Here is a 21,110-nt window from a genome sequence, read left to right as displayed (position 1 = left end):
ATGCTATAAATGTAAATGTTTGTAATGTAATCAAGTACTGATACCTTGTTGTAAGAATGTTTGTATTCTTACATGCGAAGGTGTAATGATGTTGTATGTTGTATGTGATCTCCTCTTCAATGGTTGAATCCTTGTCTTGAATGCAACACTTAGCCTTGAATGGAGACTTAGAATGCTCAATTGCTTGAAGGAATGCTTGAATGCTTGAATGTTTGAATGTTTGCCTATCGCTTCCGCCTCTTGCGCACATATCTATTTTTTTTTTCTCTTTTTCAAATGGGAGAGGAAATGTAGTTTATATACTTATCAATTAGGGTTAGGAGACTGATTTTTCCGACCTTAGGTCGACCTAGAAACATTATTTTTCGAATTGCAAACTTGAAGACCTGATGCCCAACAAGAGACCGGGCCCAAAATAGGGCCAGGGACTAGGGTACTAGGCGCCATGGTCTTGAAGGACCAGGGCACCGGGCGCCATGGTCCCACCTCCTGGGACAACAGGGTGCAAGGAGGATCAGGCCAAGGTGTAGAAAAGATTCAGTTTTTGATGTCGCAAACAGGTTTCGGGGTCTCCATTCAGGTTCAACGTTGCACCACCATCGTGAAGACCCAAATGCAGTCGAAATTGCAAGTGTCTCAATTTTACGACGCTACATTTAACCCCCACTTTAGTGGGAGTATAAGCATACGCCCATACTTCCAGTAAAGTACAAGGAAACAACATTGAAAGACTTTCACCACGTCAAGGAGGCAAGATACACCAAGCCCCCAGTGGACTAAGGATCTTACGACTTCAATTGACAAAGTAAAAGGGAAGATCATGAGGGAGAACCATGACTGACAGTAGTAAGGTTCCCTCACTATGAGTCATGCAAGAAAAATACCAAAAAAAAAAGGCAAAGCTAAGTTCACCAGAAATTTTTAAGAATCTTGAAGAGATATGGACGGAGTGTATGCCCCCTACGTTAAAGCGATCGCACACGCCTCATCGGGGGTGATTGCTTTAAGGTAGTGATACACATAAGAAATGAGAAGGTAAAGGAGCATGTTATCACAAAGATTTAGCCCCCAAGTGTGAGATAAACCCAAGGATAATAGACACAAAACACAAATCACGAGGCAACTTCACTTTCCTTGGGGTCAGTATGATGTATGATAATTCATGTATATCATATGTATGTATGCATAATTGTTCTTCATTCCCCAATCAAGGAAGGTCACCTAGAAGAAGGGAACACATGTGTCTTTTGAGTCAACATGAGAGAGACCAAAAGAGATCTCAATGCTTTGCATCGTCCTCAAGTAGACAACACTAAGGACAACAAATAGAAGAATGAGAATAACACATAGAAGAAGTAACAAAGGAGATCAAGAGAGGAGGAGAGAGTCCGGTATGCTAATGAACTAGTCTAGCACGTCATCCACCCCCCGATCTTGCTGATCAATATTTTGGGAAGGCAGGAAACATGCTAGAGGAGGAACATCCAACACAGCAGATGGAGCTATCACAAGATCCAAACAAGGGCTATGTTCATGTTCCAAGCCACGTTGTTCTTGTCTAGGAGCTAGGATAAGTGCTTTAGAAAATTCGTTAGATAAATGGTTATCAATATCAACATATTCATATTCACTATCAGAAGCAAGAGAAGTAACATTTTCATCATGAATAACATTTTCATCTATATCATCATCAAGATTTATAAAAATAGGATTTTTAACTCTCACAGGATCAATTTAACCATCATGCATCTTATGCTTAGGAGATTTCGGCTCAATTTCTGGCTGAGGAGAAAATGGAATAATACTAGCTGAAGGTGTTTTTGGGGATTGCAAAGTTTGAGAAGCAACTGTACGAGCTCTAAGACGACGCTTTCGTCGGCGTTCATGCGCAGAATGATTTCGTCTAGTCTTAGTAGGAAGTGGAGAAGATTGAGGAGGAGGAATGTTCTCATCCTTATCACTTGGGTGTTTAGGTTGTGGTCTCTTAGGTTGGATAATAGGAGAAGAGGAAGGTCTCTTCTCTTTATAAGAGGAAGGAGGAGGAACTGCTCCATATAAAGGAGGAATATTTGGTTTAGGAAGGAGACCAAGTCCATCATGACGAGGAGGTATAGGTCTACTTTTAGAAAGTTTATTAGACATAGACATAGTCACATCCATAGGAATGGGTTGGGAATCTTCTTGAGGAAAGACATTAGTTTTATCTTTCAAAGGAAGAACTTCCTTCTCAAGAATGATAGGAATATCAAGCTTGGGTGTTCGAGGTTCACTTAGAGATAGGATCATATCTTTTTTCCACTTTTGATAAGATTTGAAAAGATGATCACTTCGCGGTGGAAGAGATTGGAATTGTTTAGGCCAAAAATAATCAATAGGAACGCTAGAAGTTCTTTCAGCTGGTTTAAAGAGACTATGATTGATAGTAACAACTTCACCATGGGGAAATTTCAAACACTTGTGAATAGGAGAAGCAATAGCTTTCATGGAAGATAACCAAGGATAGCCTAGCTTCACACGAAATTGTTCGGATGATGGAATAATAGCAAAGCTCACGTCAAGAGATTTGTTATGGACCTCAATAGGTAATGTAATAGAACCAATTGCAGGAGAAGAAAATGCATCAAATAATTTCACAACCACATTTGTTTTGTCATAGATCACTTGATTCAACTGCAAAGTAAAAAGAAATTCTTCAGTAATGACATTAACCATGCAAGAAGGATCAATAAGCACTCCACGGCAAGGTGTATTCTTGACTTTTGCAGCTATATATAAAGGACCACCAAGTGCCTTGATAGTTTCACTGGAATCAAATGTGATGGTCCAAGGTTCTTTAGGGATTTTCTGCTGCTCTACAAAGTTAATCACATTCGGAGTCATAGACACAAGACCATCAGGTGAGAAAGAGGAATCATTAGTCTCAATCACATTAGAGGTATGAGAAGGTAATGGATCAGTAAAAATCTTAAGATTTTGGTTAGGAAGAGCTACAGATGTGTTGCCTTTATCATTCACACCTGAAACAGAGATAGTATTATTATCAATCAAATCTTGAATTTTACCCTTTAAAGCAAAACATTTTTCAGTATCATGCCTAGGTTGACGATGAAATTGACAAAAAGATTTGCTATCAAAATAGGGTGAATTAATCTTTGCAGGATCGATTTGCTTTATAGGAGGAAGAGTAAGCACATTTTGTTCCAATAACTTATTCATAATACTATGCAATTATTCATTCAAAGGAGTAAACTTTCTTTCTTTCTTGAAAAGCTTAGAAATAGGAGGCACACCTGATGCTGCATTCACATTGTTGTTGATGATGTTTTCATTGAACTTAATGAACCCTCTGTTCGGTTTAAACTTCCCAAATGGTTGTTGACTACTATCACCCTTATCACTCAGAGCCATAGGATTTGCTTGTTCCATTTGACTCACAATCAGTTGATAATTGTGAAGAGTTGCGCATAACTGTTGGAAAGAAGTAAACTCAGAAAACAGAAGTTTTTCTCTAATATCTTTTTGTAAATTAGAAATAAAGATTCTTTGAATATCATTGTCAGGTACTGGAAAAGAAATTTGAGCACACAAATGCTTATATCTACCAATGAAATCAGTCACTTTTTCTTTAACACCTTGTTTACAATGCATTAAATCAATCAAAGTAACTTTAAGACTTATATTGTTTTGAAATTGTTGAATAAAAGCATTTGCAAGTTGTTGGAAAGAAGTAATAGAATAGGAAGGCAATGAGCAATACCATTGTAGAGCCTTATCTCTTAATGTTCTAGTAAACAGTTTTGCAAGCAACCTTTGGTCATGAGCAAAATCGGTACATATTGTTTGAAAGGTCTTAACATGTGTTAGAGGATCACCTTTACCATTATAAAGCTCCAACTGCGGGATTTCAACATGCTTAGGGAGGATAGCTCGAACAATGTCAAGAGAAAGTGGGCTCGCAACATCAAATGTGGGCACACTAAACTTAGATTGATTCATAGAGGCAATTTGTTGCTGTAAAGAAGAGATAGTTTGCGCAAGATTGTTAATGGTCGCTTCAGTCGAAGAGTTCATATTAGACATGTTAGATTGTGATGGAGGTATTATGTTATTGAAAGAAGGTATTGATTGAGAGTAAGGTGGCGGGACACTATGATGGTTAGTCATAGGAGATGATTGGAAAAAAGGAGCACTACAAGGAGGAATGGAATGGTTGAATGAATTGCCCCCTTGCGTCATGTTCATTTGTGGAGATGTAATAGGGATACTCATTGAAGGAATGAATAAAGAAGTCAGATTGAATGAAGGAAGAGGGTTGATTGAAGAAGAAGGATTGCCCCCATGACTGGTGATCATAGGTGGAATGTTTTGTATTGAAGTAGTCATTATGTTTGATGTAAAAGTAGGTATACTAGCAATAGAAGTTGTCAAAGGGATAGAATGATTGACTTGAGTAGGAGGTTGTGTATAACCTAAAGTTTTGGCACAACTCTTCATAGGCATCACATTCGAATCCACGATGTGTGCAATACTACGCAAAATATCAATTCCATTCTTATCACTTTGAACCATACGTTTTAGACCCTCAATTAATGAAAGAGCTTGACTATCGGGGTATTCTTGAGACATCCATTTCTGAAAATCATCAAATTGGTTATCCAATTTCGAAAGTTGTTCTACAGAAACCTCATGGAGAGCTTCTTCATCATTAAGAGGATTAGAGGAATTACCCATGTCCTCGTTAAAGAGGCCATTCAAATTAGGTTCCATCTCTTCGGTAATTAAACCTTGGAAAGACTTAATTCTAAGGCTTTGTCTAACGAGAATAGTGTAAGTAGGGCTTATTGTTGTAAAACTCATGCACTAGGGAAAGAGAGAAGATTTTGAATTTATTTTTGAATTTAGAGGTAGCAAATTTCAATAAAATCAGCTAATCTCCTAGATTTAAGCTGTTAAATGCAATCACGACAATCTCCCGAAATTTCAAAAAAAATGTCAGGGACCGTGGCGAACGGAGTGCACACGGTCCTCGCAACTTTTTTCGAAATTTTCAAGGATGAAAGTTATGATGATTTTAAAGCTAATCTGAAAAAATTGAGTGATTTTACGATCTGTGGATAGGCCAAATTGAAGTTGCAATCTCAAAATTGAACCCTACCAAGATTGTTGAAAAATGCAAAATTTGAATTTTGAAAAAGAGAGGGAAATTGAAATTTTGAATTTTATGATTTTAGAGGGAATACCAAAAGCAATGCAAGCTTTGAAATTTAAATGTTGACTCAATTTCATGCAAAATTCAATTTTGAAAGCGGAAATCAAAGTTGTTGCAATTAAACACTTAATCTCAAAAGTCACAATTTGCAAAAATTTGAATAAAGCACTGAAACTTTGAATGAATGCCAACACACTTTTCAGATTTAGGACAGTAAGACACACAATTTTGACATGAATTTCAATTTCAACAATTTTTTGAATGATTAGAATCCTTAATCCAAGCAATCACTAGACCAACTTTGACTTTAATTTTGAAAGTGTTGGAATTGATGAAATCAGCCAAGATTCTGGATTCTAGCAGAAAAATACAGCAAGATCTAGCTCTCGAAATTTCAGAAAAAATGTCGGGGACAATGGCGCTCGGGGTGCACACGGTCCTCGCAACTTTTTTCAAAATTTTCAGGAATGAAAGATATTATGATTTTATTGCAAAATCCAAAGTTACAGCCGATTTGGAGGTGTTCTGATAAGTGAAATCGTCAGTCAAAGGTTGAATCAAGAGGGTTTTAAAAATTAGGGTTTTGACACTTAACCACTTAATTTTCAGAATTAAAGCACAAATATGAGTTAACAATTTGCAATAGAAGGGAAGATCTGAAACAAGCATTAACAATTAAACATTTCACAAGCTCAAAAGAAAATTTAGGGTTTTTATGCAATTAACCTCTAAAATTTGCAAAAGATAAAACATGGAAATGTAATTAAGGAAGCAAAATTTTCAGATCTAACCATGAATAATCAGAACTAGGATGTTCACGTCGGGTTCACCAAAATGTAAAGCGGAAAATTGAACCCTAATTGTTCCCCCCACTCCAAGGAGAGAGAAAGGAGGTCACTAGGATTGATGGTTTTCACTTAGGAGAGACTTTACATTCAAAAGAGGGGTTGAAACTCACAAGATCCAATCCCACACAATGCAAGATTGAATTCTAAATGAGTTGCAAGGGTTGAGACAACAAGGATACCCTCTTTTGTAAAGAATGTGGATAGAAGGATTGAACTAGGAGTGTATGCAAAGTAAGAAAGATTCGCTTGTAGACGGAGATAGAGACACATGATGAAGCTGCGGACCTGAAATTAGCAGTAAAATGTCGAGACGATGCTGTCCTGCAAGTTTGAGCAAAAGTTAACAGGACGATGGCGCCCCCGGAGTGCACACGGTCCTCTGAAAAATCTGCGAAACGAAGGGGGATCTGTTCGTCTCTGCACAAGGATTCCAGATCTTCAATTACAGCTGCGTACCTGCAACCTACACACAAAAAAGAGAGGATGATTGGGGGGTTAGGGATTAGGGGTTTGCCTTCAGGTCAAACCCCGGTTTTGGAATTAACCAAGAAATGAGAATGTTGTAAATGTATATGTTTGTAATGTAATCAAGTACTGATACCTTGTTGTAAGAATGTTTGTATTCTTACATGCGAAGGTGTAATGATGTTGTATGTTGTATGTGATCTCCTCTTCAATGGTTGAATCCTTGTCTTGAATGCAACACTTAGCCTTGAATGGAGACTTAGAATGCTCAATTGCTTGAAGGAATGCTTGAATGCTTGAATGCTTGAATGTTTGCCTATCGCTTCCACCTCTTGCGCACATATCTATTTTTTTTCTCTTTTTCAAATGGGAGAGGAAATGTAGTTTATATACTTGTCAATTAGGGTTAGGAGACTAATTTTTCCGACCTTAGGTTGACCTAGAAACATTATTTTCTGAATTGCAAACTTGAAGACCCGATGCCCAACAAGAGACCGGGCCCAAAATAGGGCCAGGGACCAGGGCACTAGGCGCCATGGTCCTGAGGGACCAGGGCGCTAGGCACCATGGTCCTGAAGGACCAGGGCACTGGGCGCCATGGTCCTGAAGGACCAGGGCGCTGGGCGCCATGGTCCCACCTCCCGAGACAGCAGGGTGCAAGGAGGATCAGGCCAAGGTGCAGAAAAGATTCAGTTTTTGATGTCGCAAACAGGTTTGGGGGTCTCCATTCAGGTTCAACATTGCGTCGCCATCGTGAAGACCCAAATGCAGTCGAAATTGCAAGTGTCACAATTTTACAACGCTACATGTATGTTGTTATCTTCAGCAATGCTAGTAGCATTATCCATAGCAGAGCAACTTAGGGGATCAACATGCTCAAATCCAAAAGAACAACAACTTGAATCTAACATACTCCTATGTATTGGCCAAAAGGTTATGTTATGTTCAAATTTGTGGGTGGAAACATGCCTTGTAAATGGTGCACTTGGAAAAGTCAAAGCAATTGTATATAGACATGGAGAAAGACCACCTCAACTTCCATTATTTGTTGTTGTTCACTTCAAAATTTACAGAGGACCAATGTGGGATCATAATCAACCAAAAAAAGTTCCTATAAACCTTGTGAGTTGTGGTGTTCACCGTCAAATACCACTAAAAATGGCATGGGCATTAACTAGTATACACAAATCACAAGGGCTCACACTCCAACGAGAAATAATTGACATCGGTGACATTGATCGTCAAGGATTGACATTCACAGTTATCTCAAGAGTTCGTGAACTTGCATGTCTCCGCATACACCCCACCTTCACATTCGAAAGATATTCATGCATGCAAACCAACCCATATGTTGCTCGTCGAAAACAAGAGGAGGAGCAATTGCTAGGATTATCAAATACTAGTTCTACAAAAACAAGTTAAAAGATCTCCAAGTTTGTTCACTCAAGCACTTGTTTTCATAACTTTAAAATGTATACATTAAAACTATACTTTTTAAACTTGCAAACTATTCAACAAATACTTCCTTTAATTTTGTTTGAATTACTAAATCTACAAATATTTGATAATCAATGTTAAACAAACAAGCATGTAACAAAAGTTGTATAATATTTAAATTCTAATTATATCTCTTTTCCATACTCTACAAGTACAAATTCTACAAAAGGATAATTGAACACTTATTCGTAATACTATTCTATTATTACTACAAGTGAAAAGATCTCTAGGTTTGTTCAATAAATCATTTGTTTTTGTATCTTTATAATGTATACATTAAATCTAGACTTTTTCAACTTACAAACAGTTCAACAAATAGTTCCTTTAAAAAATATTAATTACTAAATCTACAAATATTCAATAATCAATGTTAAACAATCAAGCATGTAACAAAAGTTGTACAATTTTTTACTTTCTAATTATATCTCGTTTTCATACTGTACAGGTACAAATTTTACAATACGATAATTTCCCTTATTCATAACACCATTGTATTATTAGTTACTTCCAATTCAAAAGAGTCTACAAAAATAATTTGTACAAAAAAAGGAACATTACAATGTTAATTGCATATATTGTTCAAGGTCCAAAACTAACTTAAATACAATATCAAAGATATCCTCGGCGTACCCATTGCACACTAAGGTGTGATTGCTAGTTTTATTATAATTTGAAGAGTTATATATACGGTTTTTGGAAGAAGTAGCATGTCAATGTATACCGTCTAGTAATTTTATTAGTTGTCATATACTGTCTAAAAGTGGAAAAAGAGCTATATAGACCGTCAAATTCCAGGCTTGTTTGAGGAAATGTTAAAGAGTCAAATTATCAAATCATTATTATTATTATTATTATATTTTTATATTTCTATTATTTAACTTTTGACAAAACAAAGAATCTAATAAAAAAAAGAATCTATTAAAATTGCATTATTGTTATATTATCATATCATTATTTTTTTATATTGATTCTTATCCCTATCTTGTGAAAAAAAAGGTTTTATGTAAGATTTTAATCTCACATAATTAATAATATTATTTCTAATTTATTATTATATTATTATTTTTTATATTATATATTTACATATTTTATATTTAAATAATGTAGGATTTGGTTTTATTTTTATATACTTATTAAGAATATTAACATAGTAATCATGTAATAAAATATATAAAATCAATTGATAACAAAATACATAATTCAAAAAACAATAATAAAATATATATATATATATTTTTTCATGTATTAAGTGTCACAAACACGTCAAATTAAATGCTTCTATTTTTTATTGATGGAGGTTTCAATATCCATGCGTGAGTGTAATATGCCTTTAGTGTAAAAAGAGTAGTATAGATCATCTTATTATATTGGTTCAAATCAGATATATTTTTAATAAATAGAAGTATAAATTTCTTCTCATGTATCAAGTTGAGGCAAAAGGAGCATAGTTTAAATTACACATGAGTTTCACAAACTATTTATTTGAGTGGAGTGTGATTAAAAGAAAAAAAGATTATAAGGATGTGAATGATTTAATTTTTTATATCCAAGATAAATTAAGAATGCATATGATTTATAGTATGGTGAAAACATATTAATTAGTCTTGAAAGTAGAAGAAAAGAAAAATAAATATTTTTTGGAAATCATTTGGGGTGAAAACAGAGCCATCATCTCCTTCCAAAGAATGAGGTGGATTTAATTTCAAAAGGGGATAATAATCTTATGAAGTAGAGAAATATGAAAACTCAATATAAGGGTTTTAAAATTTTCAAAGAAGATCTCATAGAGGTAGAGGCTATTGTGGTGGTGGAGGATGTAGTCCCTATACATACCTTATACACAAGAGAGGAGGCAAGGAGATTGACCAAGTGTGAATTTGGTTGAGGTGAGGTTGAATAATAGAATTAAAAAAGTCATAGTAGATGATGGCAAGATTCTCTTACTGAGAAGAATGATTGCTCCAAGGAAAGAGCATGTTTTGGCTGAAGGTGGTGTTAATGAATAAATGTGATAAAAATATGTTTCCAACCAAGTGGACTTAGAAGGAAAGGTATGAAAATTTATTATTGATGGTGGAAGTTGTGAAAATATAGTTTCTAATGAAATCGTATAGAAACCAAGTTTATAATGTGAAAAGCATCCTTATCCTTGAAGTATTTCTTGATTTAAGAAAGGATATGAAGTTAATATTGATAAGATGTTTCTTGTTTTCTTCCTAGTTTGGAAAAGTGACTTGGGAAATTGTTAAATGAATCAAATTATCAAATTATTATTATTATAATTATAGTTTTATATTTCTATTAAACTAATGGTAAAATAAATTATCTATCAAAATTGCATTATTGTTACATTATTATATCATTATTATTTGTATATTGGTTCTTATCCCTATCTTGTGACAAAATTAGTTTTTATGTAAGATTTCAATCTCCCATAATTAATAATTTATTATATTTAATTTATCGTTCTATTATTATTTTTTATATTATATATTTAAATAATGTAGGATTTTGTTTTATTTTTATATACTTATTAAGAATATTAACATACTAATCATGTAATAAAAAAATATAAAATTAATTGATAAAAACAAATATATAATTTAAAAATTACTAATAAAATATTTTTTTGTTTATCATGCATTTAAGTTTCACAAACATGTCAAATTAAATGTTTCTATTTTTTTATTGATGGAGGTTTCAATATCCATCATCATCATCATCATCATCATCATCATCATCATCATCATCATCATCATCATCATCATCATCATCATCATCATCATCATCATCATCATCATCCTCATCATCGTCCTCATCATCATCATCATCATCATCATCATCATCATCATCATCATCATCATCATCATCATCATCATCATCATCATCATCATCATCATCATCATCATCATCATCATCATCATCATCGTCGTCGTCCTCATCCTCGTCATCATCATCGTCATCGTCATCGTCATCGTCATCGTCATCGTCATCATCACCGTCATCGTCATCGTCATCGTCACCGTCATCGTCACCGTCACCCTCATCGTCACCGTCACCATCACCGTCATCGTCACCGTCATCGTCACCGTCACCGTCACCGTCATCGTCATCATCATCATCATCATCATCATCATCATCATCATCATCATCATCATCATCGTCATCATCATCGTCGTCGTCGTCGTCACCGTCACCGTCACCGTCACCGTCATCGTCACCATCATCGTCATCGTCATCGTCATCGTCACCGTCATCGTCACCGTCACCGTCATCATCATCGTCACCGTCATCGTCACCGTCACCCTCATCGTCATCGTCATCGTCATCGTCATCGTCATCGTCATCGTCATCGTCATCGTCATCGTCATCGTCATCGTCATCGTCATCGTCATCGTCATCGTCATCGTCGTCGTCATCGTCATCATCATCATCATCATCATCATCATCATCATCATCATCATCATCATCATCATTGTTATTAGGAATATAAATTTCTTCTTATGCATAAACTTTCTATAGAAGATTTTACAACTTGAGGCAAAAGGAGAATAATGTAGATTTCACATATGAGTTTCACAAACTATTTATTTGAGTGGAGTATGATGAAAAAAAAAAGATTATGTGAATGATTTAATTTTTTATATTCAAGATAAATTAAGCATGTATGTGATTTATATTATAGTAGATACATTTTAATTAGTCTAGAAAGGAGAAGAAAATAAAAAATAAACATTTTTTGGAGATCATTGGGGGGGTGAAAAGAGAGTCATCATCTCCTTCCAAAAAATGAGGTGGATTTAATTTCAAAAGGGGATAATCATCTTCTGAAGTGGAGGAGTATGAAAAATCCATACAAGGGTTTTAAAATTGACCAGAAGATCTTATAGAAATGCATAGAATATTTGAGTGTTTACACTATTATGCACAAGAGAGGCAAGTGGATTGACCGAGAGTGAATGTGGTTGACCTATAAGGTTGAATAATAGAATTAAAAAAGTCACACCAAATGATGGTGATAATCTCATATTGAGAAGAATGATTGCTCCAGGGAAAGAGCATGTTTTGGTTGAAGACGACACTAACTCATAAATACAATGAAATTTTTTTCCCAACCAAGTGGACTTAGAGAGGAAAGGTATGGAAACTTATTATTGATGGTGGAAGTTGTGAAAATATAGTTTCTAATGAAAAGGTATAAAAACTAGGTTTACAATGTCAAAAGCATCCCCATCCTTGTAATATTTCTTGATTTAAGAATGGATATTAAGTTACTCATGATATGATATTTTTTATCAAGTTGTAATGCGCGCCATGAAAACCCTAGAGAAAACTAACACATAAACTAGAAAAGTAGGGATAATTTTTTTAAAGACAACAACAATACATTACATTACACTAAACTCCATCATTACACAATGAATTACATTTATAAATTGAACATATCAAATAAGGTACACAAACATAAATAACCATATGAACAAATAAGATTCCTAACTTCATTACATCCTTCCAATATTTCAATTTATAATTCCCTAGGGTATCATAATATCGTTACTGAATAATATATAACATCCATAATAACCAATATCCATATACAAAGTATATCCATGTCTCTCTATCAAAAATTATATAAATCATCATTAAGATACATATTACAACATGTACAAATATCCTACTATAAATATACATCATTTGCTGCAAATAAGAAGCCATGAAATACAACTGCTCCATAGTACAAGATCTAGAGAAATAGAAATATTCAACACGCTCATGAACATCCAACGTAGAGAGAATATCCCCATGGAAGAAAAGGCATCAATCACTCGACCATGTGGAACCAAAAGGAACTACCCCCTGTGCTCGAAGAATGATATAAGATCCCACACACACTAAGCTAAGAATAGCACCTAACTCCCATAGTAATACAACAAAGAATTGTAGCAAATATTTTTCAACATGAGACATAGGCTCAAATAAAATAAAGACAAATGTCAGAGACTTCCATGAAACAAGGCTAAGACCATGGAAACATAGTTAGGGAAAGTGTTATCACATGTCATCATATAGAGCTCCAAGAATCCTTACAAGGAACCTGAACTGGTAGGTGACACCCATGCGAAACCAACTCAACCTCTCATGAAGACAAGGAAGCATAGTCATGCCATCAAGGTCTTCCTAATCTCATCCTGAGCTTGAACTAGCACTCTAGGTCATTAGTGGGGCACCAAAACATATTATTATCTTATTAATGTGAACACTACCCAAACCCCTAAATAAATAAATTAAGGTTATTACTTATTTAGAAAATAACTTCCAGCAAGGTCCCCAAGTATCCTTACAAGGAACCTCTTGGCGGTGACCCAGATAATCGCTTGGAAGTCACTTTCCCCAATATGCTCCTATGATCTAAGGATAAAACATATAGCAATAATCACCAATATATCACATAAATGCCATGATATGCATAATCAAAATTCCCATAGAACAAAACTGAATCACCACAATCATAATTTCATTTGAATTCAACTTATGCAATATCAAGAAATGTCATAAGAACCCATCAAAAGTCCAAATAATCAATACTGGAAAATCACCATGAATAATCTCAGGTCTGAAACAAGTCTCTGGTTTGACTCAAATTGATGAAAATCAGAAAAATAACTCAGAAATACAAAAATGCACATTTAACACAGACTAGCGCATATAACATAGTAATGCATATAACATAGTAGCACATATAACATGAATTAGCGCATATATAACACGAAGTCGCACATTTATAACACGAAGTTGCACATTTATAACACAATGTAGTGCATTTATAACACAATGTAGCACATTACATTTATAACACGAAATAATATTTCTATTACATATTATGGTGCCTATATAATACAGTATGGCATAAATGCCAAATGAAATAGTGTATGTATAAAATAAAATAGCGCATACATAAAAAGATATAACACATATACAAAAAGGATAAAATAATGACATAAAAACCCATCAATTCCACAGTTTGACACTTGAAAATGCAAATTAAAGCTCAAGACTTTACATAACTGAATTTAAAAGACAAATAAACTCAACAGTGAACAAATAAACAATCTAATTGAAGAAAACATTTTTACGGAACAAATACATGACAAAATTTGAAAAGCAAAACCCTTGACACATCAATACTTAAGTTTTGAACATAGAAAACATTGATATGACCATAGAAAGCATAGTACCAAAACTCATACACAATATGGGAAAAATACCATAGAGAATTAAAATATAGTAAATCCTCAGATTTCCATAATATACAGTAATAGATAAATTCTAACTATAATAATATATTTAAATAACAATAATTCATCAATTTCTCCCCAATAACCCAAAATACAATATTCAGACATGATGTAAACAATCTTTTCTTTGGAATAAAAGATATAACATAAAATTTAGGAAATAGAGGAAAGATGATCTAAATTGAGAGAAGATTTGTAGCGCAAATTCCACAATCTGGAAAACACCAAAGCAAATCCTTAGCAACAAATAAATCTCCCAATACGCAATCCACAACGAACATTTGCATTGAAAAAATTCAAAAGCAATCCTCCTCCCAAATTCACCAAAAAAAACTCTTCAAAGCAACAACAATGCAAAGCTTCTCCAGAACTTTCACACACACCATCATAATAATGCAAAACTTCTTGTTAAAAATTCTCATAAATCTCTAAATAAAACATAAAGCAAAATCCTAAAAATAATAATAGTAATTCACAAAAATCTTGCATGCATAAAAACTTAATTAGAAATTCAATGCAAAGCATAAGGCTCACTCCAATTCCACCTTCGAAACAAAGGAAAAAAAATTAAAAAATATCAATTCCTAAATAAAACTACCAAATAACCAATAAAGAAAAATAAAATAAAATAAAAGAATAAATAATTAAGTAACAATTAAATATAAAAGCTCCAAATAAAATAATTAATTAAAATCCTAATTAATCATAAAATTTCTAAATAAAATAATTTATTTAATAACATTAAACTCACAATAAATAATATTTATTAATTACACAATTAAACTTATAACATTATTAATTAATTAATCACCATAATAAAATCAACCCACATAATATTTAAATAAACACCACATAACAACTTAAACATAATACTAGAACTGACAAGGTATCGACTAGGCCTAGAATGTGATAGTACATTATATCATTCTCCATTATCAACTTGCCATTGGGATTTAGCGACACACTCAGACCTGTGAAGCCAGGTGGAGTCAATGTCTAGTACTTGCAATCCTGCATAACATCTTATGGATTTAACTTCAAGTTCAACTATATACACAATTAGAAAGCTTACAACATGAGCTTAATAGAACATGCAATACTAAATTTAGGTAGGTGATTGAGTTAGCAAGAAGAAGGAAAGCATGATTTCTTGTGCAACTCTTGCATTAGTAACCCCAAAGAAAGATGAAATATGGAGGATTTTTATAGATAAAAAAGTAATAATTAAAATCACCATCAAAATATAGATTTCATATTCTCTACCTAGATGACAAGATAAACGTTCTTACAAGATCTTCATACATTACTAAGAGTGATTGTGAGATTTGGCTCAATAGCCTACCCAAGATGTAAATGAATGAAGGAAAACAATTAGAGATTTAAAAAATGAGAAAGAATTTAAACTATAAATTATACTAAAGAGAATGCAAGCTAACAATGAGCTTGAGAAACAAGAATACAAAGGGAACCCCTTGGTTATACAGGCCAAGGGAAGAGATAAGATATCATAATATTATGACAAGTGTCTTAAGTAATATTATGATATGAGACATAAAGTAGATAAGTATCATTTAAGATTGTGAAAAGTGTCTTAGTCTTATGAAATGAGACAAAAAAGTGGTAAATATCTCATGTGGACCCTAAGTAAACTTAAGTAATAATATGTGAAAAGGACCTAAGTGGATAACTATATGAACTAGTTAGATAAAGTACCTCATTCGCACTAACAACCCTCCTTAAGTGCAACTTAGGAGAAATGTTAATGAAGATGGGTCCTAGCTATAATTCTTAATGAGGTACCCATATACAAAAGATCCTCTTAACTATAAATGAAGGAGAAAACCTAGTGGAAAAATAATCCCTCAAATGAGAGGATGAATGAAGAAGGTCTAAGTGATCCCCCTGGAAGAGATGTCCTGGACACCCCCAAGAGAAACCAAAGATGAACATACTTGCTCTTAGTGAAAGGTTTGGTGAAGATCTCTATGACTTTCTCTATTGTTAGATAGTACCGCAAATCGATGACCTGCTCCTAATTCAACTCCTTGAGAAAATGCATGTGGATCTTGATGTGTTTGGTTTGTTGATGGTGAATTGGGTTCTTCAAGATCTGGATGGCACTTTAGTTGTCATAATAGATGACTAATGGCTTTTGGTAAGTGATACCAAGTCACTGAGGATATTTTGAATCCAAATAGCCTCAATGGTTCTATTAACAATACCTCAATTCTCAGCCTCAGTCAAAGAAACAACAATGGCATGTTGTTTCTTGCTCTAGTAATAGATAGGACCAGAGCCAAGGTGAAAATTGCAGTGAGATGTGGACTCGGGATCATCAAGATCACCAGCACAATCAGAATTTGTGCTTGTTGCATAGTAAATCCCATACCTATGTTCCATGTATGTAGTGCAAGATGCATTTGGTAGCCTTCTAATGAAGCTCATGTGGCTTCATCATGAAGAGAGAAACAATTCCAATTGCAAGTAAAATGTCAGGGTGAGTATGAGTCAAGTAGATGAGGCTACCAACAAGTTGATGATACAAAGTGGCATCAACTAGAGGTGTGGAACTCTATGTCTCTAGCTTGACTCTAGACAAAAAGGGAGTTGGTGTAGGCTTGCAATTCACCATATGAAAACCAACCAAAAGATCAAGAGCATACTTGGGATGCACAAGAGAGATCCTAGAAGAAGACTATGTGATCTTAATCTCGATAAAACAATGCAAGAGACCCATGTTGATCATGGAAAAACTATCATGAAAAGTTGTCTTGACATCTGCACAATGATGAATGTAGTGCTTACAGTGATAATCAAGTCATCAACATAGGGAGTCAATCTACAAAACATCCTCCATATCTAGGAGAGATTTGAAAACACCTACACTGATCTATGGAGTGCTTATAAAATTTAGATTTAAAAAGTTGATGGATGAATAATAGCCTTCAAGAGTAAGAATATTTTTTATGGGTGTTTAGTGATGCCATTTGGATTATCTAACGCACCTATCATATTCATAAGGATGATGAACATAACACCATAATATTATTTTAGTAAGTTTGTGATAGTCTATTTTGATATTTAAATATTCAATAAGAATATAGAAAAACACTTAATTCATTTTAATAATTGTATCAAAATTATTAAGTAAAATGTTTACACAATTTTTTTGTAATGATAAATTTATATGTATTAATATTCAAAAATATAATCACAGTTTCAAATTGGTGGCTAAAACCACAAATAATCACAATAAAAACCTAGCATCCTAAATATTAAAAATAAAATTAAAAAATTAAAAAATGGTGTTTGTACGATCACCCCACCTATCGAGAATTCTCAATATTTACACAAAAAGCATCCGACTAGTTTTCAAGCTTTCATACAAAATATGACCAAAAAAATGCATGACACCCTACAGGATTTAAGTATTTCTCCTCAGCTTCGCCCGCTGGGCCTCCCACTTGTCTTCCTTCATGAATCGCCAACGTTGCCTCTTTTTCACCATCTCCTCTCTCGGAGTCTCGCGAGCAACTCTTCATCCCATTCTTGCACATATCCTTTAATGGCATTCCAACCCAATACCACCTCAGCTCCACGATCTTCTTTGTCATATGAAGCTTGCCAAAAGAAGAATGGATGCAAAGGGGGAATAAAATCTAGGGCGTCCATCCAATCACCACACCGAGCTTGAAATTCACTCCTTGGAACTGTAATGGAAAGGAAAGCATTGAGGCCAAAGCAAAACTCCTCGCGAACACACATCTCCATGACCTTTCTAACCTCTTCTTTCTCACCCAACTCCAAACACCACACCAATAACTTAGAAGCTACGTCTGCATTCGTTCAGAATTTATATTCCGCTTTCAAGTAATATAATCATTTGTCAGCAGTGTTTTCACCATTTGGAAAAAGAATGGGTCTTTAAAATTAAAAATCTTCTTCATTCTATCATTAATGACTTGCTCCCAAAATGCCATATGATGTTTCCCTGTCTGCAAACTGAAACTGGCTTCCATCGCCAAAGGGTTTCATAGTGCTCCTCAAACACCACAACTGATTTTGAAAATCTCACCTTATTCACCAGTTTTTCTCACAATAGGCAGTATTAAAGGATGCCAATTCCATCACCACAACTGGCAGTCTCGCATGCATCAAAACACCTTATTCCTTCCCAAACATTGAATGCATTGGATTTTTTCACTCACCACTCTGTTCGTCGTGCTCTCCAATCTGCCCACCTCAGGTTTGGAACATCTTCAAATAAAATGTTATGATTGTGCGATATTGCCCATTTGGAGAGCGTATCTGCAATTGGATTTCCCTCTCATTATATATGTGAAATTTTGAATTGAAAGAAACGAATTTATTTCTAATGATTTTTATCAACTTATCAAGCTTCTAGTCTTGTGCTCCACCATTCGTGATTGCATTCACAATGATTTGTGAATCTCCCTCTATATGCACTTGGTCTGTCTTGAGTTTGCTGGCCAAGTCTATAGTGAGCAAATAACAGAATAGTGCCCTGCCCTTCCAATCTCAGGCCACATACCTAGCAAACACCATCAAAGCTGACTTTGATCCGTCTTTTCTTCGAATAGATCCATGCTAGGTTATTATGTCAATTTAAAGTTGGATGAGCCTAAAAAACACCCATAAATATGTAAAGTTTACACAAATTTTGTTTATATAAAAGAGTTTGGTATTCTTAATGTTTGTCATTTTAAGATTTGGTATAAGAATGAAGATAGAAAAGGTAAACACAACTATCAAGTGATGTACCTTGAGAAGCATATTAGAGGTGAGAAGTTTTCATGCTTTAGCAAATCTTGTGTAGGAAATTCATAAGTTTAGTAGTATTGTACATCAATAACATACAACAAGAGGCGGAAATAAAGTGTGTGAACAAGAGTAATAACAAAAAGTTTTCAACTATTGAAAATGAAATTGGCAACTCACGTGTTAGTATTAACAAGCTTTGAATAGGTGCTTGAGATGGAAAATAATGTTTCACATGTGGAAAAACAATAAAAATTTATAGCAAGGAATTGAAAGAGGTGAGAAATAAATATTCTATATAATATTACTTTGTATGTCATAGCACAAGAATTAAGATATTGGAATCATTTCTTGACGCTTATATATTTTATTCTATGTTAGATCATTAGACTTTAAGATATTTGTAAAAGATATTGATTTTATAGATTTTTTAAATAAATATATTTTTAATATTGATAAAAGCAAAGTTGAAAGGCTTTGAATAAAACAACCACATGAAAGACAATGCAAATATCAATACATATGAAACAAATCAAACAACCTATAATATTGTCAACTAAAAATTAAATATATTTTACATAGACTTTAATTCAATTTTAAAGACTTTCCTTATAATTGTTTACATTTTATTTTTTTAGTAAATGTAAAGATTATTTTATACAATTATATGTTTATTTTTAATTGTTTTTAAATTAATAGAATACAATTTTTATAATATATTTAAATCTAAAAAGAAAATTCAAAGAAACAATTGAATGGAGTACACAAGGATTAATAGCCGTTTAAAAAAAGTTTTAAGAAGTGGCTGTAGCTATTCTGGCTTCAAAAAAAATATGATTTTTTATAATATGAAAATAAGTTGAAAATAACAGATCTCGTAGAATTCGACAGAAATAACTGCAGCTACTATTTTTGCTTATCTATATAACACAAAAATTAGTCTGCGGTTTTCGAGCCGGATAAGGCGCATCCTTAAGAAATGGAGGAATCGACAAAAAGTCGCTTGTCTATTTATTCCGCTTTGCTTTTTCATTATTCTAGCGTTCATGAAGCCGACCAATCTCAATGAAACTTCCATTCAGTTCACCGAACGTTCTAGAACGTTCTGTAATAAGCGAAAAATTTCTATAAATCCGGACATTCTTGCCAAGGGAACTGTCGTTATTTCTCAAACCTAACACATTCTTTTTGAGTGAATTGCGAGAAAATAAAAACAAAAATGGCATCGTTTGCAGTGAATTTGGTGATGGCCGCAACGGTTGGAGCTGCAGCGGTGGAATTCTGCCGCTTACACACACACGTAACAGCGAAATCCTTATTATTACTCTCACTTAATATTGCCTTTATTTTTTCTTTTTTCTTTTTATGATTAATACTTTTGCCTGAATTTTGCTTCTGGTTTGCAGAGTTTGGGAATTCCGCAACGTTTTAATGAAGAAGCAAAGAAATTGAGGGGGGTGAAAAGAAAGCGCCAAGAACGAGCAGAGGAGGGTTAGTGTTAGCGCCTGAATTTGACGGTTTACATAGCTATGAAAATTTAGTTTCTGGTTGAAATTTTTTATTCTTCTAAATGAGAAGGCTTCTGATTGATTGATTCATTGTTCTTTTCTTTTTGTCAACGAGTATTGTGTTAGTTGTATAGCAGATTATTTTACCGAATCATTGAAATATATATATATATATATATATATATATATATATATATATATATATATATATATATATAATATAACTTCAATATTTGCCGATTCTTAGATTTTTTTTTGTTGTAGTCTCTTGTTTCTTATCTATTCTTTGATTTACTTTGTTGTACTTTCTTGTTTCTTAGTGTTCTGTTATCAAATTATAATTTGACAATAATCAACAATTCCATAACAAATTATAAACGAAATTTAAGCAAGAATCTACTATTGCAACCTCTTCATCCCACATTTAACATTTGATCAATATGTGACCACTTTCAAATACTAAAAGAAACTCTCTAATAAATGTTGTCCAAAATCAAGGATTTGGAAG

This window comes from Cryptomeria japonica, chromosome 5 (genome assembly GCF_030272615.1).
Source record: "Cryptomeria japonica chromosome 5, Sugi_1.0, whole genome shotgun sequence".
Classification (NCBI taxonomy): Eukaryota; Viridiplantae; Streptophyta; class Pinopsida; order Cupressales; family Cupressaceae; genus Cryptomeria; species Cryptomeria japonica.
Note: the sequence above shows the minus strand (reverse complement) of the source record.